The sequence below is a fragment of the Elephas maximus genome, chromosome 9, assembly GCF_024166365.1.
Source record: "Elephas maximus indicus isolate mEleMax1 chromosome 9, mEleMax1 primary haplotype, whole genome shotgun sequence".
In the NCBI taxonomy this organism is placed as follows: Eukaryota; Metazoa; Chordata; class Mammalia; order Proboscidea; family Elephantidae; genus Elephas; species Elephas maximus.
In genome coordinates, this window is record NC_064827.1 from 19,945,262 (window position 1) to 19,971,161 (window position 25,900).

A 25,900-nucleotide genomic window follows, 5' to 3' on the forward strand; every position below is an offset into this window, starting at 1 on the left:
GATCATGTTTTTTTATCCATTCTGTAGCTCTCTGTCTCTTTATTGGTGCATTTAGTCCATTTACATTCAGCGTAATTATAGATAGGTATGAGTTTAGTGCTGTCATTTTGATGCCTTTCTTTGTGTGTTGTTGACAGTTTCATTTTTCCACTTACTTTTTTGTGTTGAGAAGTTTTTGTCAGTAAATTGTGTATTCCTCTTTTCATTGTAGTTGAATTTGTTTTTGCTGAGTCTTTATGTTTATATTGGTTTTTATTTTGAAGTGTGGGATTGTTAGTCTTCTTTGTGGTTACCTTAATATTAACCCCTATTTTTCTAAGTATACGCCTAACTTGTATCTCCCTATGTTGGCTTGATTTCCTCTCCATATGGAAGATCTATGCCTACTTTATTTAGTCCTTCTTTATTGATTATTCTCATCTTTTACATAATAACTTCTTTAATTCCCTGTTTTGAGTGTGTGTTTTTTTAATCTTGTTTTATTTTTGTGATTTCCTTATCCGAGTCGATACCTGGATGCTCTGCTCTGTATTCTACTGTTGTGTTGATATCTGATATTATTGATTTTCTCACCAGAGATTTCCCTTTAGTATTTCTTGTGGTTTTGGTTTGGTTTTTGCAAATTCCATAAGCTTGTGTTTTTCTGTAAATGTCTTAATTTCATCTTCACGTTTAAGAGACAGATTTGCTAGATATATGATTCTTGGCTGGCAACTTTTCACCTTCAATGCTCTATATATGTCATCCCATTGCCTTTTTGCCTGCATGGTTTCTGCGAAGTAGTCCAAACTTATTTTTACTGATTCTCCTTTTTAGGTGATTTTTCGCTTATCCCTGGTTGCTCTTAAATTTTCTCTTTATCCTTGGTTTTAGCAAGTTTGAGGATAACATGTCTTGGTGAACTTCTTTTAGGATCTACCTCATATGGGGTTCGATGAGCATCTTGGATAGATATCTTGTCATCTTTCACGATGTCAGTGAAGTTTTCTGCCAACAAGTCTTCAACAATTCTCTCTGCATTTTCTGTTATCTCTCCCTGTTCTGGTGTTCTAATCACTTGCATGTTATTCTTCTTGATAGAGACCCACATGATTCTTAGGATTGCTTAATTTTTTTTTTTAATTATTTTATCTGGTTCTTCTTCAAATATATTGGTGCAAGTGCCTTATCCTCCATCTTCCCAATTCTGCATTCCAACTCCTCAATTCTGCTCCTCTGACTTCCTATTGAGTTGTCTAATTCTGTAATTTTATTGTTAATCTTTTGAATTTCTGAATGCTGCATCTCTATGGATTCTTGCAGCTTATTAAATTTTTTCATTATGTTCCTGAATAATCTTTTTAATTTCTTGAACTGTTTTATCTGTGGTTTCCTTGGATTTTTCTGTATATTGCCTGATCTCGTTCCTGATGTCTTGAAGCATTCTGTTTATTAATCTTTCGTATTCTACATCTGGCAATTCCAAAAATACATCTTCATCCAGGAGAGTCCTTGATTCTCTGTTTTGGGAGTTTGTTGAAGCAGTCATGGTCTGCTGCTTTATGTGATTTGATATCAACTGCTGTCTCCAAGCCATCTATAAGTTATTGTAATAATTCATGTTTGCTCACTGTGTCCTAGCTTCTTGCTTTGTTTTGTTTCAATATGCCAAAATAGGCTACTAGAGTGAGCTAACTTGATTATTGGAGCCTGTTTTTTTGTTTGTTGAAGCACTAATGTCCTATCACCAGATGGCTAGAGCTGTTACCAGGTATATGAGCCTAGGAGTCCACTCACTATTCGTGTATGGATTTAGCTCAGGTTTCCTGATATTCGGTCACCTAGTGTGTGGTGTTTTAGTGTGTGGTGTAGGCTCTCACCTACTATCTTAGAGGAGTAGTCATGATGGTTGTATGCACTTGTTTCTGGTAGCAGCAGGGAGTCACACTCTGAGGAGGGCAGGGTGTTGACAGCCTTCCCCCAAGTGTCAGTGAGGAAGGAACGTCTATTCTCTAGAGTGCTCTGGTGGGTGGGCTCTGCAGCTGTACCATACGCACCCAATGCTTATACCTATAAAGACTGGTAGGCACCACTATCCTCAGACCCTTTTTTGCAGGTGGCTACGTAGTGTGGATGGAGCATCCGTCCCTTAGGTCCCTGCTGTGAGTAGGTGAGGGCTCTGTTTAATAGGCAGAGTGGTATCAGACCTCCAAAACCTGCCTCTCCACCACACAGCTGAAAGAGTTATAGTCAGAACTCTAACAAATTTGCCCTTGTGTTATAATAGTCACCTGGATCCGTGTAGGAGTGAAAGCCAAAGTCTGTGGATCACTTTTGCCTGGACTGGAGCCTCTTCTGCTCTGAGCTTCCAGATTAGGGGAGTCGGGAAAGAATTTTTCCCTCATTTGTTAAATTGCTCCTTCTCCCTGGCCAGGAGAATGGCTCTGAGAGGGCGCAGGAGGTTGCATCTCTGGCCCAGGGAAATCAACTGTTAATGAAGCCTGCTGAGGCAGAGAGGGGAGGGATCAGATAGACAGGAGAGAGTACTTTCAGAAGGAGCTATTAGATCCACGTGGTAAATGAGACAAAATCACTTATCTTGTGTAGAGAGCACTGTTTCATCTCAGATTCAAGAGGTGTGTGTAGCCTGTGTGCACTGGCTGGGTCCCCATCGAAATTGCCCCGGGGGGTTAGGGCTGCTCCCCATGCTTGTTTTCTTTCGCTGATACAGTTTTGTCCTAAACCCCACAGTCAGACCTAATGCCATCACACCAGAGGGTTGGGGTGCCAGCACTTCATTTGCCTTCTTTCACTGAAGCAGCTGCTTCCTAAATGCTGCAGCCAGCCCTGCTGTAGACACACCACAGGGTCGGGGGCGAGCCACTTTGCTTGCCTTCTTTCACTGAAGCTTCAGTGTGTCAGGAAACTACTGTCAGCCCAGCCGCATTTGCACCAAAGAACAGCGCCAAGGAATCGGAGCTGAGGTGCTGTGCAGGTTCAGCAACTTGTCGCTGCTTCTGTACCATCTCTCGCTTCCCTGTCACTCAGATCGATTCCTTAATTCTGCGTTTGATGCTCAGGGTTCGTAAATTGTCATATATGTAATCGATTCACTTGTTTTTTTGGGTCTTTGTTGCAAGAGGATTCAGCAGAAGCTTCTGACTAGTTAGCCATCTTGACCTCGCCTTGAATTTTTATTTTTTAAATGAACTTTACTTAATAAATAAAAACAAAATTCTGTCACAAATATAGTCATATGAGTTTCCAAAAATCCCAAAGCTGAAGGGTGGCAGTACACTGTTGGTGACCCATTCCTCTGAATTCGAGTCTAACATTCTTTCCCCTAAAAAAGAAGAGGCCTCATCAGCCTGCTTTTGACAACGTCAGATTTCTGTGTCATTGATAGTTGCCAATCAGAGAAGAGCAAAAACTTCTTACTGGCAAGAGCCAGATGGTTCAATTAATCAACAAGGTTCTGTTAGGTCTATCCTCCTCTTTTTTTTTTTTTTGGAGCCATGGTGGCACAGTGGTTAAGCATTTGGCTGCTAATCAAAAGGTTGGCGGTTCAAATCCACCAGCCACTCCTTGGAAACCCTATGGGGGAATTTTACTCTGTCCTATAGGGTTGCTATGAGACAGAATTGACTCAACGGCAATGGGTTTGGTTCTATAAGCAGTAAAGGTGGCAGATGTTCATCTGTGTTTCACTGATTATGCAAAGGCCTTTGACAATGCGAATCATTATAAATTATAGATAGCGTTTTACAAAGAATGGGAATTCCAGAACACTCAATTGTGCTCATGTGGAACCTGTACTTAGACCAACAGGCAGTCATTTGAACAGAACAAGGGGATATTGTGTGGCTTTAATCAGGAAAGGTGTGGGTCAGGATTATATCCTTTCACCACACTTATTCAATCTGTATGCTGAGCAAATAATTCGAGAAGCTGGACTAGGTAGAGAAGAACAAGGCACCAGAATTAGAGGAAGGCTCATTAACAATCAGTGCTATGCAGATGATACAGTCTTGCTTGCTGAAAGTGAAGAGAACTGAAGCACTTACTGATGAAGATCAAGGACTACAGACTTCAGTATGGATTACACCTCAACATAAAGAAAACAAAAATCCTCACAACTTGACCAGTAAGCAACATCGTGATAGTTGGAGGAAAGTTTGAAGTTGTCAAGGATTTCGTTTACTTGGATCCACAATCAACGGCCATGGAAGAAGCTGTCAAGAAATCAAGCAATGCATTGCATTGGGCAAATCTGCTGCAAAACATCTTTTTAAGTGTTAAAAAGCAAACATGTCACTCTAAGGGCTACGGTGCACCTGACCCAAGCCATAGTGTTTTCCATCACCTCATATGTATGTGAAAGCTGGACAACGGACAGAGAAGACTCAAGAAGAATTGCTGCCTTTGAAATATGGTGTTGGCAAAGAATATTGAATATACTGTAGACTGCCAGAAGAACAAATGAATCTCTTTTAGAAGAAGTATAGCAAGAATGCTCCATAGAAGTGAAAATGGCAAGACTTCTTACATACTTTGGATACGTTATCAGGAGAGACCAGTCCCTGGAGAAGGACATTATGCTTGGTAGAGTAGAGGGTCAGCTTATACACTTGTTGTTGTTGTTAGCTGCCATCAAGTAGGTTCCTATTCATAGAGACTCTATGTACAACAGTACGAAAGACTGCCTGGTCCTGTGCCATTCTCACAATAGTTGTTATGTTTGAGCTCATTGTTACACCCATTGTGTCAATCCATCTCAATGAGGGTCTTCCTCTTTTTTGCTGACCCTCTTTTTTTTTTTTTTTTCTACTTTACCAAGCATGATGTTCTTCTCCAGGGACTGATCCCTCCTGATAACATGTCCAAAGTATATGAGACATAGTCTTCACATCCTTACTTCCAGGAAGCATTCTGGATGTACTTCTTCCAAGACAGATTTGTTCATTCTTCTGGCAGTCCAGGGTATTCAATATTCTTCGCCAACACCATAATTCAAATGCATCAATTCTTCTTGAGTCTTCCTTACTCATTGCCCAGCTTTCGCATGTTATGAGGTGATTGAAAATACCATGGCTTGGTTCAGACACACAGTCTTCAAGGTGATATCTTTGCTTTTTAACACTTTAAAGCATTCTTTTGCAGCAGATTTGCCAAATGCAATGTGTCGTTTGATTTCTTGACTGCTGCTTCCATGGGTGTTGATTGTGGATCCAAGTAAAATGAAATCCTTGTCAACTTCAATTTTTTCCCCGTTTATCATGAAGTTGCTTACTGATCTAGTTGTGAGTCTTTGATCTTCATCAGTAAGTGTTTCAAATCCTCTTCACTTTCAACAAGGAAGGCTGAGTCATTTGCATAATGCAGGTTGTTAACAACGAGTTGTAGAATGACACCAAGGACATTGTACATGAAGAAAGCAAGAGGTCACTGAAAAGACAGAAAAGAAAGAAAAGACCAAAATGGATGTCAGAAGAGACTCTGAAACTTGCTCTTGAATGTCAAGTAGCTAAAGCAAATGGAAGAATGGAAGACATGATGAAGTAAAAGAGTCTAACAGAAGATTTCAAAGGGTGGCTCAAGAGGACAAAGTAAAGTATTATAAAGACATGTGCAAAGACCCAGAGTTAGAAAACCAAAAGGGAAGAACACACTTGGCATTTCTCAAGCTGAAAGAACTGAAGAAAAAATCAAGCCTCGAGGTAGCACATGATCAGGAACTGATGGTACTAAAGGAAGAAGTCCAAGCTGGACTGAAGGCATTGGCAAAAAACAAGGCTCCAAGAATTGACGGGGTACCAATTGAGAAGTTTCAACAAACAGATGCAGTGTTGGAAGTGCTCACTTGTCCATGCCAAGAAATCTGGAAGACAGCTACGTGGCCAACTGACTAGATAAATAAAGAGATCCATATTTATGCCTATTCCCAAGAAAGTGATTCAATCAAATGTGGAAATTATCAAACAATATCATTAATATCACACACAAGTAAAATTTTGCTGAAGATCTTTCAAAGAGGTTGCAGCAATACATCGGCAGGGAACTGCCAGAAATTCAAGCCAGATTCAGAAGATGATGTGGAACCAGGGATATCATTGCTGATGTCAGATGGATCCTGGCTGAAAGCAGAGAATACCAGAAAGGTATTTACCTGTGTTTTATTGACTATGCAAAGGTATTTGACTGTGTGGATCATAACAAATCCTGGATAATATTGTGAAGGATGGGAATTCCAGAACCTTTAATTGTGCTCATGAGGAACCTGTACATAGACAAGAGGCAGTTGTTTGAACAGAACAATAGAATACTGCATGGTTTAAACTCAGGAAAGCTGTATCCTTTCAGCATACCTATTCAATCTGTATGCTGAGAAAATAGTCTGAAAAGCTGGACTATATGAAGAAGAACAGGTCACCAGGATTGGAGGAAGACTCACTAACAATCTTCATTATGCAGATGACACAACTTTGTGAAACTCTTAATGGGTTTAAACGATTTTTGAAAATTTTTTAATGTGATTAATTTGATTAAAATATCCATTAATATGTTATCATTTAATGTACTAATAGCTTTTTAAAGCATCATAACTAGAATATGGGATAAAAGAGAACTTTGGATTATTTTTGATATAGGGTAAAGTGTATATAAGATATTGAGATACTTCACAATTCTCATTTTAATTATCAGGATATATATCCTCCACAATAAGACTTTAACTTGAAGTGTCATAGAACTTGCCAGATTTGTTTAGGATCTCAGTATAGGTATTCCATATATCCACCTCAATTGCAGGTGTTCAAGTGGCCTCCTCAGTTCTGCTCTATGTTCACTAAACTGAATTGTAGCATCAGACAATACTTGGCTCCCTTCACTGACCAGCTTATATACTGTTTGGTACTATGGGCCAGTTGGCTTGTTTCTTTTTTTCTGCACATCCCTATGGTGGCCTGGGAACCTTTAGATGACTATAACACCCACAGCAATGCAAAATAGTTTGCAGTTATTCAGTCCAAGCACAAAGCCAGTGCCACATCTAGAAAAACAAAAATTAATAAATAAAACATGTGGCTTGATTCCAGGCCCTCTTCACGTTCTTTTCTTCCCAGGGTGCTATTTGGTTAGTTTGGGTCTCTGGAACTTCTAAAGCTGACAGAGGAACAGTGCTTTTAACGGGTTTTTAAGTTGTGTGAACTTTTGAGAATTGGATGAATGCTTTGGATGCTCTATTCAGGAAAAACAAATGCACAGACATACTACAATTCCATTTAATTTCATGGTATTTTCTCTGATCCCTCAACAGCCCATGGGAGCCAAGTCAAGGTCTCTAGACTTTGAGGTTATTCAAAAATCTTTCTGAATCAGCTCTGAATTAGAGAGAAGAGTGGGTCCCTGAATATGGTGTGCAGTCAGCTTGGTTTCTGAACCAGGGTAGCAGGAGAGCTTTGATAAGCCATGCCAAAACACATACAGATATTTATAGCATCAATCTGAAGCCATCAGAACTGTTGTGATATACCCAAAATTTAGGGCTCCCCAATAATGATGGGAACATTGCTTCGCTAAAACACTTTATGGGGAACTTTTTATTTTTCCTAGGCATTTTTGAAAAATTTATATAGTCAAATGATTTAAGTTTCACTTCCATTAGTTTCCATGAATAAGGAAATGGGGTGGGGGAATAGGGACAGAAAAAAATTCAAATAAATTCCAAATTTATAAATTCATTCCCTGAATATGTAGATTTAATGAAGTAATAAGGCAAAGATGCAAATATTGAAATGAAGATAACATTAAGATTTCCAGTAGATTATAGCATATGTTCATTTCTATCAAGGAGAAAAAAAAAAAGCAAAGCAAGGTTTGTTTCTTTTTTTGAATACTTGCAACACTTTGCATTTATTTTTATTACTGAAAAACCTATTTGATAAAGATGAGAATGCCTGAAGTTGCAAAATGATTATTAACTATCAACCAAAAACCTCAGTAAATCATTTGAAATGTTCTGTTTTCCACATTTTATTTATTTAATCTCCAAGATGAGAGTATTTTAAACATACAAAAATATTTAAAAACAAGTCTAACCCCATGAGAAAAACAGCATACATGACAAAGCTTTTGGATTCTATTACATGTTCGTTTATTTTCCACAGTGTTTATCTACCATCTTTTAGTATATTATATAAACCCTTTATTTATTTTCATGATTATGGAGGAGTTTATCTGTTTTATTCACTAATAGATCACAAGTGCCTAGACAACTGTTGGGTGCACAGAAGACATTCAATAACTATTTGCTGAATGAATAAATAAATTCTTTCATCTATGTTTCTCTTATTTAAGGGAAGGGGTGGGTATAGGGATGTTTAGGACTGAAGTGACATATTATATTATACATACTGATTCCAAGGTCTCTATTAAATTAAAGCTTTGCAGTCTATATTAAACTTTAACCATGCCTATTTAACAAATGACAATAACGAAGGGTTGAGGGTCATTTCTAAAGTCATCTATCATATATATCTACCTCATCATCTGTAAACCATATGTTCTTAATTTATTTCCTTCTGCATAAATGCTTTCAAATAATCTGATTCATGTTTTTTTCTTTTCCATAGACTAGGAAAAACATTCTCCTTCACTGCCTACTTACATTATCTCCTGGAGTCAGGTTAACTGATAACCCATTACAGCTTCCTGACAAAGGTTATTAAATGCGGGCCTCAGTACCTCCATAGTAGTTATCTGATCTGTTCCCTCTTTCCATTTTCATTGCCAACAGCTTATTCATATCCCCATTATTTTTCAGTTAAACTACTGAGAGTGGCTCTCTCATTCCTAAAGTGTATGCTTGAGTGTCTCGTATACGTCATGCACTGCTCATCACCTTAGACTCCTTCCACCTCCAGTTTCATTGTTGATATCTCTCATACATCTGCTACAAGCTAATCTTCTCGAGCTCCAGTACTCATCATAACTTGCTTCCCATTACAACCATCTGAGGAAAAAGGATTAACAGTAGATCTAAAACTTTACTTGGTGGTAAATGTTCTCAGGCTCACCTTCCCCGGATCTATTTCTTTGGAAATATGGAAAAACAAAACTGTGTTACTAGGCATCATTATTTATTTATTAATTCTGATGGATGAATGTCATCTTTTTTGGGAGGACTCTGAGTGGACATACAGACCCTGAAAGTTTACATACCAAAGACCATAGAAAACCTTGATGGCAAATACCAGCCTCGGCCTCCCAGGGTGGTATTTCTTGTAACAAGTTTGGCTGTAAGTAGGTCTGTCAGCTACTCTTAGGTAAGATCACACATGCTGTTGTTAGGTGCCGTTGAGTCAGCTCAGACTCACAGAGCCCCTATGTACCCCAGAATGAAATGCTTCCCAGTCCTGTGTCATCCTCAGCATTGTTGCTAGGTTTGAACCCACTGTTGCAGCCACCTTGGCAATCTATCATACTGAGGGTCTTCCTCTGTTTTGCTGACCCTCTACTTTACCAAGCATGAAGTCCTTCTCCAGAGACTGGTCCCTCCTGATAACATGTCCAAAGTATGTGAGATGAAGTCTCACCGTCCTTGCTTCTAAAGGAGCATTTTGGCTGTACTTCTTCCAAGACAGGTTTGTTTGTTCTTTTGGCAGTCTATAGTATATTCAATATTCTTCACCAACACCACAATTCAAAGGCATCAATTCTTCTTTGGTGTTCTTTATTCAGTTTTTGCATGCATATGAGGAATTGAAAATATCATGACTTGGATCAGGCACACCTTAGTCCTCAACATGACATCTTTGCTTTTTAACACTTCAAAGAGGTGTTTTGTAGCAGATCTGCCCAATGCCATGCATCGTTTGATTTCTTGACTGCTGCTTCTGTGGGCATTGATTATGAATCCAAGTAAAATGAAATCCTGGACAAGTCAATATTTTCTTCATTTATTATGACGTTGGTATGAGGCATCCTTATGTCAGGGTAGTCTACACTCACCCAGGAGTCTGAACCCTTGAAACTGAGCATGCATTTTGTACTGGCTAGAAAGCATTAACTGAGTGCTGTAAAAACTTCTAAGAAAAACGTTTGATGATATCATGCTGACACGCTCTTTCACATATTGAATTGTTCCTCAAGGCTGAACAAATCTAGTATAGGTTATAGCCAATGATGCCCTATGAATATGAAAGAGAGTTTTAAACCAAGATCACTGCTGGATTTGTAGAGTAGATGTTACAGCATCAGTGGCTCTCTGTCTAGCCATGTGTTGTTGTTAGGTGCCATCGGGTTGGCTCTGACTCAAAGCAACCCTATGTACAACAGAATAAAACACTGCCTGGTCCTGTGCCATCCTCGCAGTCATTGCTATGCTTGAGCCCACTGTTGCAGCCACTGTGTCACTCCATCTCACTGAGAGTCTTCCTCTTTTTTGCTGACCCTCTACTTTACCAAGCATGATGTCCTTCTCCAGGGGACTGATCCTTCTTGAGAACATGTCCAAAGTATGTGAGATGTAGTCTTGCCATCCTTGCTTCTAAGGAGCACTCTGGTTTCACTTCTTCTAAGGCATATTTGTTCATTCTTTTGGCAGTCTGTGGTATATTCAATATTCTTCTTCAACACCACAGTTCAAAGGCATCAGTTCTTCCTCAGTCTTCCTTATTCATTGTCCAGCTTTTGCATGTATACGAGGTAATTGAAAACACCATGGCTTGGGTCAGGTGTACCTCAGTCCTCAAGGTGACATCTTTAATCTGTAAAACTTTAAAGAAATCTCTTGCAGCTGATTTGCCCAAAGCAATGTGTGTTTAGATTTCCTGACTGCTGCTTCCATGGGTGCTGATTGTGGATCCAAGTAAAATGAAATCCTTGACAACTTCAATCTTTTCTCCATTTATCATGATGTTGCTTATTGGTCCAGTTGTGAGATCTTTTGTTTTCTTTATGTTGAGGTGTAATCCATACTGAAGACTGTAGTCTTTGATCTTCATCAGTAAGTGCTTCAAGTCCTCTTCGCTTTCAGCAAGCAAGGTTGTGTCATCTGCATGACGCAGGTTGTTAATGAGTCTTCCTCCAATCCTGATGCCCCATTCTTCTCCATATAGTCCAGTTTCTTGGATTATTTGCTCAGCATACAGGTTGAATAGGTATAGTGTGAGGATACAACCCTGATGTACAACTTTCCTAACTTTAAACCTCTCAGTATCCTCTTGTTCTGTCTAAGCAGCTGCCTTTTAATCTATGTACAGGTTCCTCATGAACACAATTAAGGGTATTCCCATTCTTTGCAATGTTATCCCTAATTTGTCATGATCCACACAGTCAAACGCCTTTGCATAGTCAATAAAACATACGTAAACATCTTTCTGGTATTCTCTGCTTTCAGCCAAGATCCATCTGACATCAGCAATGATATCCCTGGTTCTACATCCTCTTCTTAATCAGGTATGAATTTCTGGCAGCTCCCTGTCGTTACACTGCTGCAGCCACTTTTGAATGATCTTCAGCAAAATTCTGCTTGCATGTGATATTAATGACATTGTTCGATAATTTTCACATTCAGATGGATCACCTTTCTTGGGAATAGGCATAAATATGGATCTCTTCCAGTCTGTTGGCCAGGTTGCTGTCTTCCAAATTTCTTGGCATAGATGAGTGAGCACTTCCAGCACTGCATCTGTTTGTTGAAACATCTCAATTTGTATTCCGTCAATTCCCAGAGCCTTGTTTTTTGTCAATGCCTTCAGTGCAGTTGGGACCCCTTCTTTCAGTACTGTCAGTTCCTGATCATATGTTACCTTCTGAAATGGTTGCACATCGACCAATTCTTTTTGGTATAGTGACTCTGTGTATTCCTTCCATCTTCTTTTGATGCTTCCTGTGTCATTTAATATTTTCCCAATAGAATCCTTCACTATTGCAACTCGAGGTTTGAATTTTTCCTTCAGCTCTCTCAGCTTGAGAAATGCTGACTGTGTTCTTCCCTTTTGGTTTTCTATCTCCAGGTCTTTGCACATGCCATCATAATACTTTACTTTGTCTTGAGCTGCCCTTTGAAATCTTCTGTTCAGCTCTTTTACTTCATCATTTTTTTTTCCTTTTGCTTTAGCTACTCGACATTCAAGAGCAAGTTTCAGAGCCTTCTCTGACATCCATTCTGGTCTTTTCTTTCTTTCTTGTCTTTTTAATGATCTCTTGCTTTCTTCATATATGATGTCTTCGATGTCATTCCACAACTCATCTGGTCTTTGGTCATTAGTGTTCAATGTGTCAAATCTATTCTTGAGATGGTCTCTAAACTCAAGTGGGATATACTCAAGGTTGTATTTTGATTCTCATCATCTTGTTCTAATTTTCTACAGTTTCAACTTGAACTTGCATATGAGTAATTGGTGGTCTGATCCACTGTGTGGCCCCTGGCCTTGTTCTGACTGATAGTATTGAGCTTTTCCATAGTCTCTTTCCACATATGTACTCTTTTTGATTCCTGTGTATTCCGTCTGGGGAGGTCCACATGTATAGTTGCCATTTATGTTGGTGAAAAAAAGTATTTGTGATGAAGAAGTCATTGGTCTTGCAAAATTTCTTCACGTGATCTCTGGCATTCTATCACCAAAGCCATATTTTTCAGCTTTGTTTCCAACTTCTGCATTCCACTCATCAGTGATTATCAGTGCATCCTGACTGCATGTTTGATCAATTTCCGACTGCAGAAGTTGGTAAAAATCTTCAGTTTCTTCATATTGGGCCTTAGTGGTTGGTGAGTAAATTTGAATAATAGTCATATTAACTGGTCTTCCTTGTAGGCGTATGGATATTATCCTAACACTGACAGCGCTGTACTTCAGGATGGATCTTGAAATGTTCTTCTTGACCATGAATACAACACCATTCCTTTTCCAGCTATCATTCCCAGCAGAGTAGACCTTTTGACTGTCTGATTCAAAATGACCAAAATCAGCCCATTTAAGCTCACGAATTCCTGGGATATCAGTCTTCAAGCATTCTATTTCATTTTTAATGATTTCCAATTTTCCTAGATTCATACTTCGTACATTCCAGGTTCTAATTATTAGTGGGTGTTTGCAGCTGTTTCTTCTCATTTTGAGTCATGTCACTTCAGCAAATGAAGGTCCCAAAAGCTTGACTCCACCCAAGTCATTAAGGTTGACTCTACTTTGAAGAGGCAGCTCTTCCCCAGTCACATTTTGAGTGCCTTCCAACCTGAGGGGCTCAACTTCCAGCACTATATCAGACAATGTTCTGCTGCAACTCCTAAGGTTTTCACCGGCTAATTCTTTTCAGAAGTAGACTGCCAGGGCCTTCTTCTTAGTCTGTCTTAGTCTGGAAGCTCAGCTGAAACCTGTGTGACTTGGGTGACCCTGCTGGTATGTGAATACTGGTGGCATAGCTTCCAGCATCACAGCAACACACAAGCCCCCATAGTAGGACAAAGTGACAGACATGTGGGGGCCCAGCCATGTAGCCTGGCAGATACTACAATGAACTTGACTTTATTTTCCTTTGAATTAGTGCTACAGATTGAATTCTACCCTCTGCCAAAATATGTGTTGAAAACCTAAACCCTGCACCTATGATTATGACCTTGACCTTATTTCAAAGTAGGGGCTTCCTTTTTTTATGCCATACCACAGTCGGGTGAATTCTAAACCTAACTGCATCTGAGTCATAAAAAGAGCAGAACAGACACAGAGCCACACACGATGGAAAGACAGACTCCAAGGGACACCAAGAAACACCACAAAATGCCAAGGAACTTACAGGGCAAACGGCAAAAAGGTATCTCCCCATAGAGCCACACCCTAAATTGTGAATGGTGAAAAAACAAATTTCTGTTCTTTAAAGACACCTACTTGTGGTATATTTTGTTATGGCAGTACTAAGTAGCTATGACATCAACAAAACCAATTCTGATGTGCATAGCAGAAAGTAAAACACATTACAGTCTAAGAATCTCTATAAAGAGTCTAGGAGAAGAGTAGACAGAATCAAAATCAATTCATCTTTGCATCTTTCCCACACTTTACACATAGTTCTTGACATGTTGAAAGTACTTAATTATGTCAATGAATTATCCACCAAGAAATATCTATAGCTGTTCAAAATATTTTCTTTTCCCCCACCATCCTCATCATCCATAGCTAAACATGTTCCTTTTTTCTGACTATATCACATTCCCCATATATTTCCAGTAACACATACAGCTTCTCTACCTGTGTTTCTCAAAATTCATTATGCTTAAGAGTCACTTGAGAAGCTTTTAGAAGTGTAGCTTTTGAGCACTATCTTCAGAGATTCTGAAAAGTAGAGCTGGATTGAGGTTCAAGAATCTGCATTTTTAAAATGCCTTCTCAGCTAATTCTGATGCTAGCATTACACTTACCACAGTCTTAGTATCACTAAAAAGAGTCTCAGCAACCTGTGGGCAAAATTATAATTTCATTCACGTTTATATGTCCTCCACACCTTACACACAATAATTGACCATATTTTAAGGTCTCAATTATTATGTGAATGAATTATCCATAGAGAAATATCTGGAGATAGAATAATTCAAAGGGCCCTGAGGGATACTGAAGACTCTCTTGGTAAATGTCTCCAAAGTAATTCCCTAAACATAATCAAATAATCTATACAAACAATTATAGATATATACAGAAAGAGATAGAATCTAGAGCGATAAAGAATGACTCCAAAGATTTTATCTAGCCTTCTACTTATTACTGGCACTGTTAAATATCCTGACCAGCTGGTGGGTCATGTAATCTTTTCTTAATTTTTCAGACGATGAGTTAATCATTGTTTAACTACTGCATGAAACAGCCTACATATAACTGTGAGCTCTAATTTCTAAAAGTCTCTTATCTAAATTTGCTTCCTGGGAATTTATATCCATTGTTTCTTGTTCTTTCTTCTGTAAAGTCTCTGCTTCGTCTTCAAGGTGACATGGTTTCCAGCCTTCTCACCATCTGGTTGCCTTTTTCTGAACCTCTTTTCTGGCTGAACATTACCCAGCTTGATCTTTTTCCAATCATCAGTATGAATGTTTTGTTGTTGTTGTTGTTGTAATTTAAATAGATGTAGACAACTTCCAGGTCTTGTCTTATGCACCTGGGTTTTAAGTTTTAAAATGTTCTCTTAAGAAGCAATGTATTTTACTGCAACCCCTCCCTCTAAGACTATTTCAAATGCCAGCTCTGGACAGGAAAAATGGCCCTGGCAGGCTTCTGAACTCTACATTTCCAGATTAAGGTTGTGTCTGACTATCTGATATGTATTGATATGATGTAGGTAGACATATCATTGCACCTATTCCAATGGCTTCACTCTTCCAGATGGCGTATTCACTCTTGGCCACGGATGCAGGGATGGCACTGAAAGAAATGGTAATACATAGTAATATTCCTTTCAAATCCAAATGTGCACTGGCAGGAATGAAATCCTATGGCCACCCAGAGCTATTTTTTTCTCAGAGCACCCAGGTAAAAAGGTACTCCAGAATCAAGGTCCTTTGTTTTTCATATCACTCTTTGCCATAAAAACACTGCATTGCCGCATGCTGGCATGCGTGCATCAAAGCTGGAATTTAGATTTTAATTTTGACCCTGCTTACAAATTATATAATCTTAGACTAAATATAGCACTCCACCTCTTTCCCTTGCCTCAATGGCTCTATCTGTCAAGTGAAGAGATTGGACTGGATAAGCTCAAAGTTCTCTTCTAGCTGTAAATCTTGGTGCTTGTTCCTGTTTCAATCACTTTGTGAATTGGCCTTGCTTACAAAAAGGTTGGTTTCCCTCACATCTGGGGATATGGACTCAGCAAATGCAAAGTCATTCTGAAGCCAATTACTAAATGAGTGTGTTTTTGCTGACCCCAAAGGACATGGAGTGCACAGAGTTAGGAGTTTACCATGGATAATTTTCTGTGACTATATGAATAAAACTTCAGGACATGCAAGGCAGCTCAATTCTCAATTTTTTCTTCTCCTGCTTAATATGCACAATCCCATTCCAAGAAATGACACTGCCAAATGTGTGGGCAGAACAAACAGGGAATTGTGTGTCAGAAGAGAAGACAGTCAATGCAAGGAGAGAAGAAGCGGGAAATACCATTAATGATCTAAGGGAAACCTAAATGCAAATGGAAGAGTGTACATGGAAATGATAAGCTAAGAAGGCTTCTAGAACACCCTGACAGCATATCCTTTAAAGAAAACTGGTTACAAATCTTCACCACTGCAGCTCGTAGCAAAACATTTCCTGTAAAGGAAAATCAGATACCAGCAGGAAAACCCAAGACAGAAATAGAAATAACGACAGTTTTACCAGAAGATAAAATGCTGGGAGTATCTCTTTCATTAGACTAAACCTGAAGGTTAACACCAAGTATGCAGAGTAGATGCAGTAGGAGGCATTGGTATTCACAGCACTCGTCAGAGCCATGCTTTGATCCAATCTTGACACAAGGGAGAGAAGTAGAGAAATTAGGAATGTATTAGAAGAAACAGGAAGAATTGAGACTGTAAAGGGTGACAAGCTTTAACCGCTTAGACTGCTAGCAATTCCTTCACAGAATACTTACATTTATCTGTCTGAAACAGTTCCGGAAACATGAAACATGATCTACATACAAATGACAGGCCAGCTAATATAAAGAGCTTTGCCCTCTCTATAAAATGATGGATTAAGTCTCTTATCATACATATTATAGGTATTTTAAAAAAGTGATAATATCTCCATTTCCTCCCCTTCTGGTGGTTTTTATTCTTTGACTAGAGAGGCAATGGGAAAATAGAAAATTACCATTTTATGCTGTAGTTAATTGGGTTTAATTAGAAAACTATTATTTTGAAAATTAATTTTCTTGTACATTAGATATACTATTGTTAGTAGCAAATGCCCAAAAAATATTAGAAAAATATTGGAACAAAGGAATACATGGAAAAACAAAAGAAATTATGACAATATGTTTTTTTTAAAAAAACAGGAATCAATATTCTTATTTTAAAGGAAGGTATTGTAGATCTTTCAATTAAATTACAAATACCTTTAGAACATCCATATAACTTTTAAGAATGTAGTAAAAAGTCTGTATCTTTATTTTACTTTATTTTTTGAACATGCTATTTCAATCTTTAGTTAAGGAAAGAATTTAAGGATGCACAAGTATGCTTCTGGGAATTCCTTTGAAAGAAATACTAATTTTGAAATTGCTAAACATTTTTAAATCTTATGCAGTTAGCAACTTTAAAAACAATACTACTGCAATAAATTAGGGCACTTCCTATTACTGCATTCATTCACAATTCTAATCTACATCAGTAGAAACTTACTCCCTAGATACTGATAATTTTGTTTTAAAGAGTTCAAATAATAAGAGGAAAAAGAAAATAAACTGGGTTCCTACAGTATTTTTGCCATAAGAAAATGGCAATCATTGTAACTTTTTTTTTTTTAATTAATAAAATACTTTCCTGTAACCCCATGTAATTATTGGTATGGAGTTTCCAAATCAACCATTTTCATGAAGGAATTTTTTTTCTTGGTCACAAAAATACTTGTGTGCTTATTAATTAATCAAGACTCTCATCTGACCACTAGGGAACAATGCAGTCAAAACCAGTGTTTTAAAATAACCTGGAAATTTTGGACTTACAACCCAGGGATTTAGAGAAAAGCAAGGTTTAACATTTAACCTCCATTGGGCAAATTCAAACTGCTGACTCTTTGGTTAGCAGCCGTAGCACTTAACCAGTACACCACCAGGGTTTCCACTGTGTCCTGAGGCCTGCCCAAAAGTGGCCTAGATATAAAGTTTATAACAAGAACAATAATCCTATTTGAGAGTTGCTACGTTCAAGTAACAAGGCCTGTGCATCGAGTCCATTGTAGAGCATGGATCTCCTGATTTGTGTGGCTACCAAGGAATGAAAACAAATAATTCCATCAGCTGAGAATTTATTGTCAGTTTAAATACGATGTAGTTAAGTAGAAATTCCACATGCATATTGAGTTTGACCGTTTGAGCATTCCTAGGGCAAAAGAGCACTTGTAAAACGATGTCTGAATAAAGTACCTAAATAAAGGTGCTGAAGTCTAGGTGACAAAAGAGAATACGCTGATTGATAGAACAGTGTTATTTCAACATGATAGGGCTTGTTAAATTAAATAGGAAGCAATGCCTGCTCCCCACTACCCAGAACGTAAACACACACACGCACGCACACACACTCTGGATGGTCCGGTGGTAAAATTCTAATATTTGGTCATATTACTGATTAATCAAAATGAAACCAAATGATGACGGCTCCTCTTGAAAGGGGAACAAAAGCACATGAAGGTACACGAATTATAAGCTACGATTGTGCTTCCTCATTGAAACATCTAAACTTTTATAAATAAGTTTGACACCTGGAATATCTTTTCCCCTCTTTGTTATGTTAAATAAGACAGGATTAATGTAGGGTATTGAGTCAATCTCTTTTGAGATATAAAAGAGATTAAATAAGTAAGCAAAGGGTGAAAGAGAGATGCGAAGCCACACGAAGATCTCCCAGATGAGAAGCTCAAAGTGACAAGGACTTCCTTCACAGCCGACAGAGAGAGAAGGCCTTCCCCTAGTGCCGGCGCTGTGAGAAAATAAATTTGTTCATTAAAGCCACCCACTTGTGGTATTTTTGTTATAGCAGCATTAGAGAACTAAGACATGTCTCATTATCTTTCACGATATTCTGCACACTTTTAATTCTACACTATCCTTGAAGTCTTTCTTCACCACCTTAGTCCCCAGAAATCGTTTTCTTGTAATTTCTAGTTAACACTTTGTCTAAACTGCTCATATATCATCTTATAATAATAGTTTGTTTTTTCACGTAAGAATAAATTTAGTCTACAATTTTTTAGAAGTCCCTAGTGGGTTTTTTAGAGGCAGGTGCCCAGTTTTATAATTCCTAGTTGTCCCCAGTGCCTTGGTAGGGTTTCAGGCACGCACTGTAATTTTCAACTTGTGGTTATCTGTAAAGGTTATCACATGGTGCATAGCACTAACACAAAGATAAATGAGTAACATTTCTGACCTATTTGCTTCTCAAAGTTTGGGTAAACTGTGTTAAAGAGCTAATTCTTTTTAGCAAATTTACATTTATAAAATACACTGTAACACAAGTGTGGAGTTTCATGGAGAACTTGAAATATAAACACAAATAGAAATACAAATTATTCAATAGTGGAAGATTACAGCTATTAAGAAGCCCTCATAAATAGGTTATCTTAGTTATACAGTGCTGCTGTAACAGAAATACCACAAGTGGGTGACTTTAACAAACAGGAATTTATTTTCTCATAGTTTAGGAGGTTAGAAGTCCAAATTGAAGGTGCCAGCTCTGGGGGAAAGCTTCGTCTCACTGTCGGCTCTGGAGAAAGGTCCTTGTCTCTTCCGAGCTTCTGTTTCTGGGCGATCTTCATATGGCTTGACATCTCTCTTCCCCCATCTCTGCTTGCATAATCCACTCTTTTTATCTCTCAGAAGAGATTAACTCAAAACATACCCTACCCTAATCCTATCTTATTAACGTAACAGAAAACTAATTCCCAAATGGAATTATAACCTCAAGGATACCAAAACCAAAAACCGAACCCACTGTCACCGAGTCAATTCCAACTCATAGCAACCCTATAGGACAGAGCAGAAGTGCCCCATAGGGTTTCCAAGGAGTGACGGGTGAATTTGAACTGCCAACTTTTTGGTGAGCAGTCAAGCTCTTAACCACTGGGTCACCAGAGCTCCACCACAGGTATAGAGGTTAGGATTTACAACACATATTTTGGGAGGACACAATTCAATCCATAATGTGGTCAATACTAGGGCTATACCAATTAAACCAGTTGTCACTGTGTCAGCTCCAACTCATAGTGTCCCATATGTGTAAGAGTAAAACTGTGTTCCATAGGGTTTTCAATGACTGATTTTTCAGAGATAGATCACCAGGCCTTTCATTTGAAGTACTTCTTGGTGGACTTTACCTTCAGCCTTTCAGTTAGCAGGGAAGTACATTAACCCTTTGTACCACTGAAGCATCGTAGTATAATTTACAGTCATCCAGAAATCTGGGCTCAAGTTCATACTTGATTATTTAATGGTCGTGTGCATTTGGAGGAGCCACTTGAATCTCCACAATCTCTATTCTCTAATTTGTAACACACTTACAACAACAGGCACCTTACCTACTGCCTAGGGTTGTAAGTACCACATGATATAATCAATATAAAATTGCTTGTAAATCATACGTTCCATAGTTGTGTTAGGCACAATTATGTGACACATAGAAGAAAATGGCCACTGATATATTAGCAATGCTTTTTGTATGTCTAGCTACCCTTTTCTAAAATACAGAAAATATACTTTTTCATCTTTATTTCTCCAGTGCCTGGTATAATGCAGCCTTTATAGCTATACTTACAATCAGATAATATGGTAAAACAAATTGTATCTCTTTTTTAATTGAGGATCTAAAGAAAATATAGGAATATACAATGTATATAGAGCTATGCCAGGGTGATATTCAAACCCATGATTAAGCTTATTTTTGTCTGTCATATGTTCATCTGTCACTAAATCAGGGTTCTCATCCACTTACATACAATTTTACACTATTAGGCATATCAATATTTATTGGAATGCAAAAGTTGGAAGCAAGAAAGATTAGTAGTTGGGAAATATGGCCTTGGTGATAGAAATGATGCTGTAGATCACATGATGGAATTCTGCAAGACCAACAACTTCTTCATTGCAAATACCTTTTTTCAACACCATAAATGGCAACTATACACATGGGCCTCATCAGATGGAATACACAATAATCAAATCAACCACAGATGTGGAAAGAGATAATGGAAAAGCTCAATATATCAGTCAGAACAAGGCCAGGGGTTGACTGCAGAACAGACTATCAATTGCTCCTATGCAAGTTCAAGTTGAAGCTGAAGAAAATTAAAACAAGTCTACAAGAGCCAAAGTACAAACTTGACTATATCCCACCTGAATTTAGAGACCATCTCAAGAACAGATTTGACACATTTAACACAAATGACCATATGAGTTGTGAAATTACATCAAGGACATCATACATGAAGAAAGAAAGAGGTCATTAAAAAGACAGGAAAGAAAAAAAGACCAAAACGAATGGTCTTGAATGTCGAGTAGCTAAAGCAAACAGAAGAAATGATGAAGTAAAAGAGCTGAAGAGAAAATTTTGAAGGGCAGCTTGAGAAGACAAAGCAAAGTATTATAATGAGATGTGCAAAGACCTGGAGTTAGAAAACCGAAAGAGAAGAATATGCTCAGTATTTCTCAAGCTGGAGAATAGAAAAAATAATTCAAGTCTTGAGTTGCAATACTGAAGACTTCTACAGGGAAAATATTAAACAATACAGGAAGCATCAAAAGAAGATGAAAGGAATACACAGAGTCACTATACCAAAAAGAGATGGTTGGCATTCAACCATTTCAGGAGGTAGCATATGATCAGGAACTGATGGTACTGAAGGAAGAGGTCCAAGCTGCACTGAAGGCATTTGCAAAAACAAGGCTCTAGGAATTGACAAAATACTAACTGAGATGTTTCAACAAAAGGATGTGGTGCTGTAAGTGCTCACTGGTTTACACCAAGAAATTTGGAAGACAGCTATCTGGCCAACCAACCGGAAGAGATTCATATTTATGCCTATTGCAAAGAAAGGTGATCCAATCAAATATAGAAATTATCCAACAATATTATTAATGTTACACGCAAGCAAAATTTGGCTGAAGACCATTCAAAAATGGTTGCAGCAGTACATCGACAGAGAACTGCAAGAAATTCAAGTCAGATTCAGAAGAGGACATGGTACCAGGAATATCACTGCTGATGTCAGGTGGGTCTTGGCTGAAAGCAGAGAATAGCAGAAAGATGTTTCTCTGTGATTTACTGAATATGCAAAGTCATTCTACTGTGTGGATCATAACAAATTATGGCTAACATTGCTAAGAATGGAAATTTCAGAACACTTAATTGCGATCATGAGGAACTTGTACATAGATCAAAAGGCAGTTGTTGGATCAGAACAAGGAGATACTGTGTGATTTAAAGTCATGAAAAGTATGCATCAGGGTTGTAACCTTTCACCATACTTATTCAATCTGTATGCTGAGCAAACAATCCAAGAAGCTGGATTATAGGAAGAATAAGGGGACATCATTAACAACCTGCATTATGCAGATGACACAACCTTGCTTGCTGAAAATGAAGAGGACTTGAAGCCCTGCTGATGAAGATCAAAGACTACAGCCTTCAGTATGAATTACACCTCTACATTGTTGTTGTTAGGTGCCGTCGAGTCAGTTCTGACTCATAGCAAGCCTATGCACAACAGAATGAAACACTGTCCGGTCTTGTGCCATACTTACAGTTGAAAATGCTTGAGCTCATTGTTGTAGCCACTGTGTCAATCCACCTTGTTGAGTCTTCCTCTTTTCCGCTGACCCTGTACTTTGCCAAGCATGATGTCCTTTTCCAGGGTCTGATCCTTCCTGACAACGTGTCCAGGGTACGTAAGACACAGTCTCGCCATCCTTGCTTCTAAGGAGCATCCTGGCTGCGCTTCTTCCAAGATAAATTTGTTCGTTCTTTTGGTACTCCGTGGTATATTCAATATTCTTCGCCAACACCACAATTCAAAGACATCAATTCTTCTTCGGTCTTCCTTATTTATTGTCCAGCTTTCACATGCATATGATGTAATTGAAAATACCATGGCTTGGGTCAGGTGCACCTTAGTTCTCAAGGTGACATCTTTGCTTTTCAACACATTAAAGAAGTCCTTTGCAGCAGATTTACCCAATGCAATGCATCGTTTGGTTTCTTGACTGCTGCTTCCATGGCTGTTGATTGTGGATCCAAGTAAAATGAAATCCTTCACAACTTCAATTTTTTCTCCGTTTATCATGATGTTGCTCATTGGTCCAGTTGTGAGGATTTTTGTTTTCTTTATGTTGAAGTGCAAACCATACTGTAGGCTGTGGTCTTTGACCTTCATTAGGAAGTGCTTTAAGTCCTCTTCAATTTCAGCAGGCAAGGTTGTGTCATCTGCATAAAGTGGGTTGTTAATGGGTCTTCCTCCAATCCTGATGCCCTGTTCTTCTTCAAATTGTCTAGCTTCTCGGATTATTTGCTCAGCATATAGATTGAATGGGCGTGATGAAAGGATACAACCCAGGTGCACTCCTTTCCTGATTTAAAACCAATCAGTATCCCCTTGTTCTAGACAAACAACTGCCTCTTGATCATATGTACAGGTTCCCCATGAGCACAATTAAGTGTTCTGGAAATCCCATTCTTCTCAATGTTATCCATAATTTGTTATTGTCCACATAGTCAAATGCCTTTGCATAGTCAATAAAACACAGGTAAACATCCTTCCGGTATTCTCTGCTTTCAGCAAGGATCCATTTGACATCAGCAATGATACCCCTGGTTCCACATCCTCTTCTGAAACTAGTCTGAATTTCTGGCAGTTCCCTGTTGATATACTGCTGCAGCTGCTTTTGAATGATCTTTAGCAAAATTTTGCTTGTGTGTGATATTAATAATATTGTTTTATAATTTCGGCATTCTGTTAGATAACCTTTCTTGGGAATGGACATAAATATGTATCTCTTCCAGTCAGCTGGCCAGGAAGCTGTCTTCCATATTCCTGGGCATAGACAAGTGAGCACCTTCCAGCACTGCATCCATTTGTTGAAACATCTCAATTGATACTTCGTCAATTCCTAGAGCCTCGTTTTTCACTGATGCCTTCACAGCAACTTGGACTTCTTCCTTTAGTATCATCAGTTCCCAATCATATGCTACCTCTTGAAATGGTTGAACATCAACTAATACTTTTTAGTATAATGTCTCTGTGTATTCCTTCCATCTTCTTTTGATGTTTCCTGCGTCATTTAGTATTTTCCCCATAGGTTTCTTTACTATTGCAACTTGAGGCTTGAATTTTTTCCTCAGTTCTTTCAGCTTGAAAAACACTGTGTTCTTCCTTTTTGGTTTTCTATCTCCAAATCTTTGCACATGTCATTATAATTCTTTACTTTATCTTTTCAAGCTGCCCCTTGAAATCTTCTGTTCAGTTCTTTTACTGTATCATTTCTTCCTTTCATTTTAGCTGCTTGACATTTGTGAGCAAGTTTCAGAGTCTCCTCTGACATTCATCTTGGTCTTTCTTTCTTATCTTTTCAATGACCTCTTGCTTTCTTCCTCAACATTAAGAAACCAAAATTCCTTACAACTGGACCAATAAGCAATATCATGATAATCAGAGAAAAGTTTGAAGTTGTCAAGGATTTCATTTTACTTGGATCCACAATCAATACCCATGGAAGCAGCAGTCAAGAAATCAAAAGACACATTTCATTGGGCATATCTGCTGCAGAAGACCTCTTTAAAGTGTTTAAAAGCAAAGATGTCACTTTAAGGACTAACGTGTGCCTGACTAAAGCTATGGTGTTTTCAATCACTTCATATGCATGCAAAAGTTAGACAGTGAAAACGGAAGACTGAAGAATTGATGCCTTTGCATTATGGTGTTGGTAAAGAATATTGAATAGCCCATGGACTGCCAAAATAATAAACAAATTTGTGTTGGAAGAAGTACAGCCAGAATGCTCCTTACAAGCAAGGATGGTGAAACTATGTCTCACATACTTTGGACATATTATCAGGAGGCATCAGTTCCTTAAAAAAGACAGTATGCTTGGTTACGTAGCAGGTCAGCGAAAAAGAGGAAGACCATCAATAAGATGGACTGACATGGTGGCTGCAACAATGCACTCAAGCAGAACAATGATTGTGAGGATGGTGAAAGACCAGGCAGTGTTTCCTTTTGTTGTCATAGGGTCGCTATGAATGGGAACCAGCTTAATGGCATCTAACAACATTCAATATTGATATTAGACCAACCAGTTGCCATGGAGTCAATTCTGACTCATGGAGACCCTATGGATGTTAGAGTTGAGCTGCACCCCATAGGGCTTTCAAGGCTGTGACTTTTCAGGAGTAGGTCACCAGGCTTTTTTTTTATGAGGTGCCCTGAGTAAACATGAAGAACCAAATTTCTGGTTAATAGCTGAGCATTTATTTGTTTGTTCCATCCAGATGGCCTATATTGATAATTACCACCTAACAAGTATCACTAACTGGACATGATACTGGATCATTTAGCTTTGGGGAAACAAATTTTTTCTTTCTATAAAAGTCTAGGTAATAAACATTTTAGGCTTTGCAAGCCATAAATATTTGTTACAACTACCCAACTCTGCCTTGTAGTGTAAAACAGCCATAGAGGATATCTAAAAAAAAAAGGGGCTGTATTCCAATAAAGCTTTACTTATAAAAACAAGTGCTGGGCCAGGTTTGGCTCATGGGTCATAATTTGCTAACCCTTGTTTACTTAAACATAACATGCTTAGTGCCAAACTTATAAAACTCAGAAATACTTCAGCGTGCATAGAGAATCTGCATAGGGGTCTCAGCTCTCCTGGTTAAGAACCACCCAGGACAATGGCGTGAAGGTATACAGATCTAAACCATAGTTTAGATCTGTATTCATAGTCAATTACACAGAAAATTAACCTCACAGTGATTGAGGACAAAACAATTTTAATAGTGAAATATTCTTCATGTGAGAGGTAATGGGTTTATACGTAACTGCTGGGAACATTCTGAAGGATCCTAAAATAGAAGGCATATTCGGGATCTTAAGCCTGTGACTGAAGACCAAGTTCTGGATTGAAAGCTAATGTTTCTGTTGGTAATTCCATTTTTTTCTTAATGAGAAATAAAAAGACTCCCTGTAGT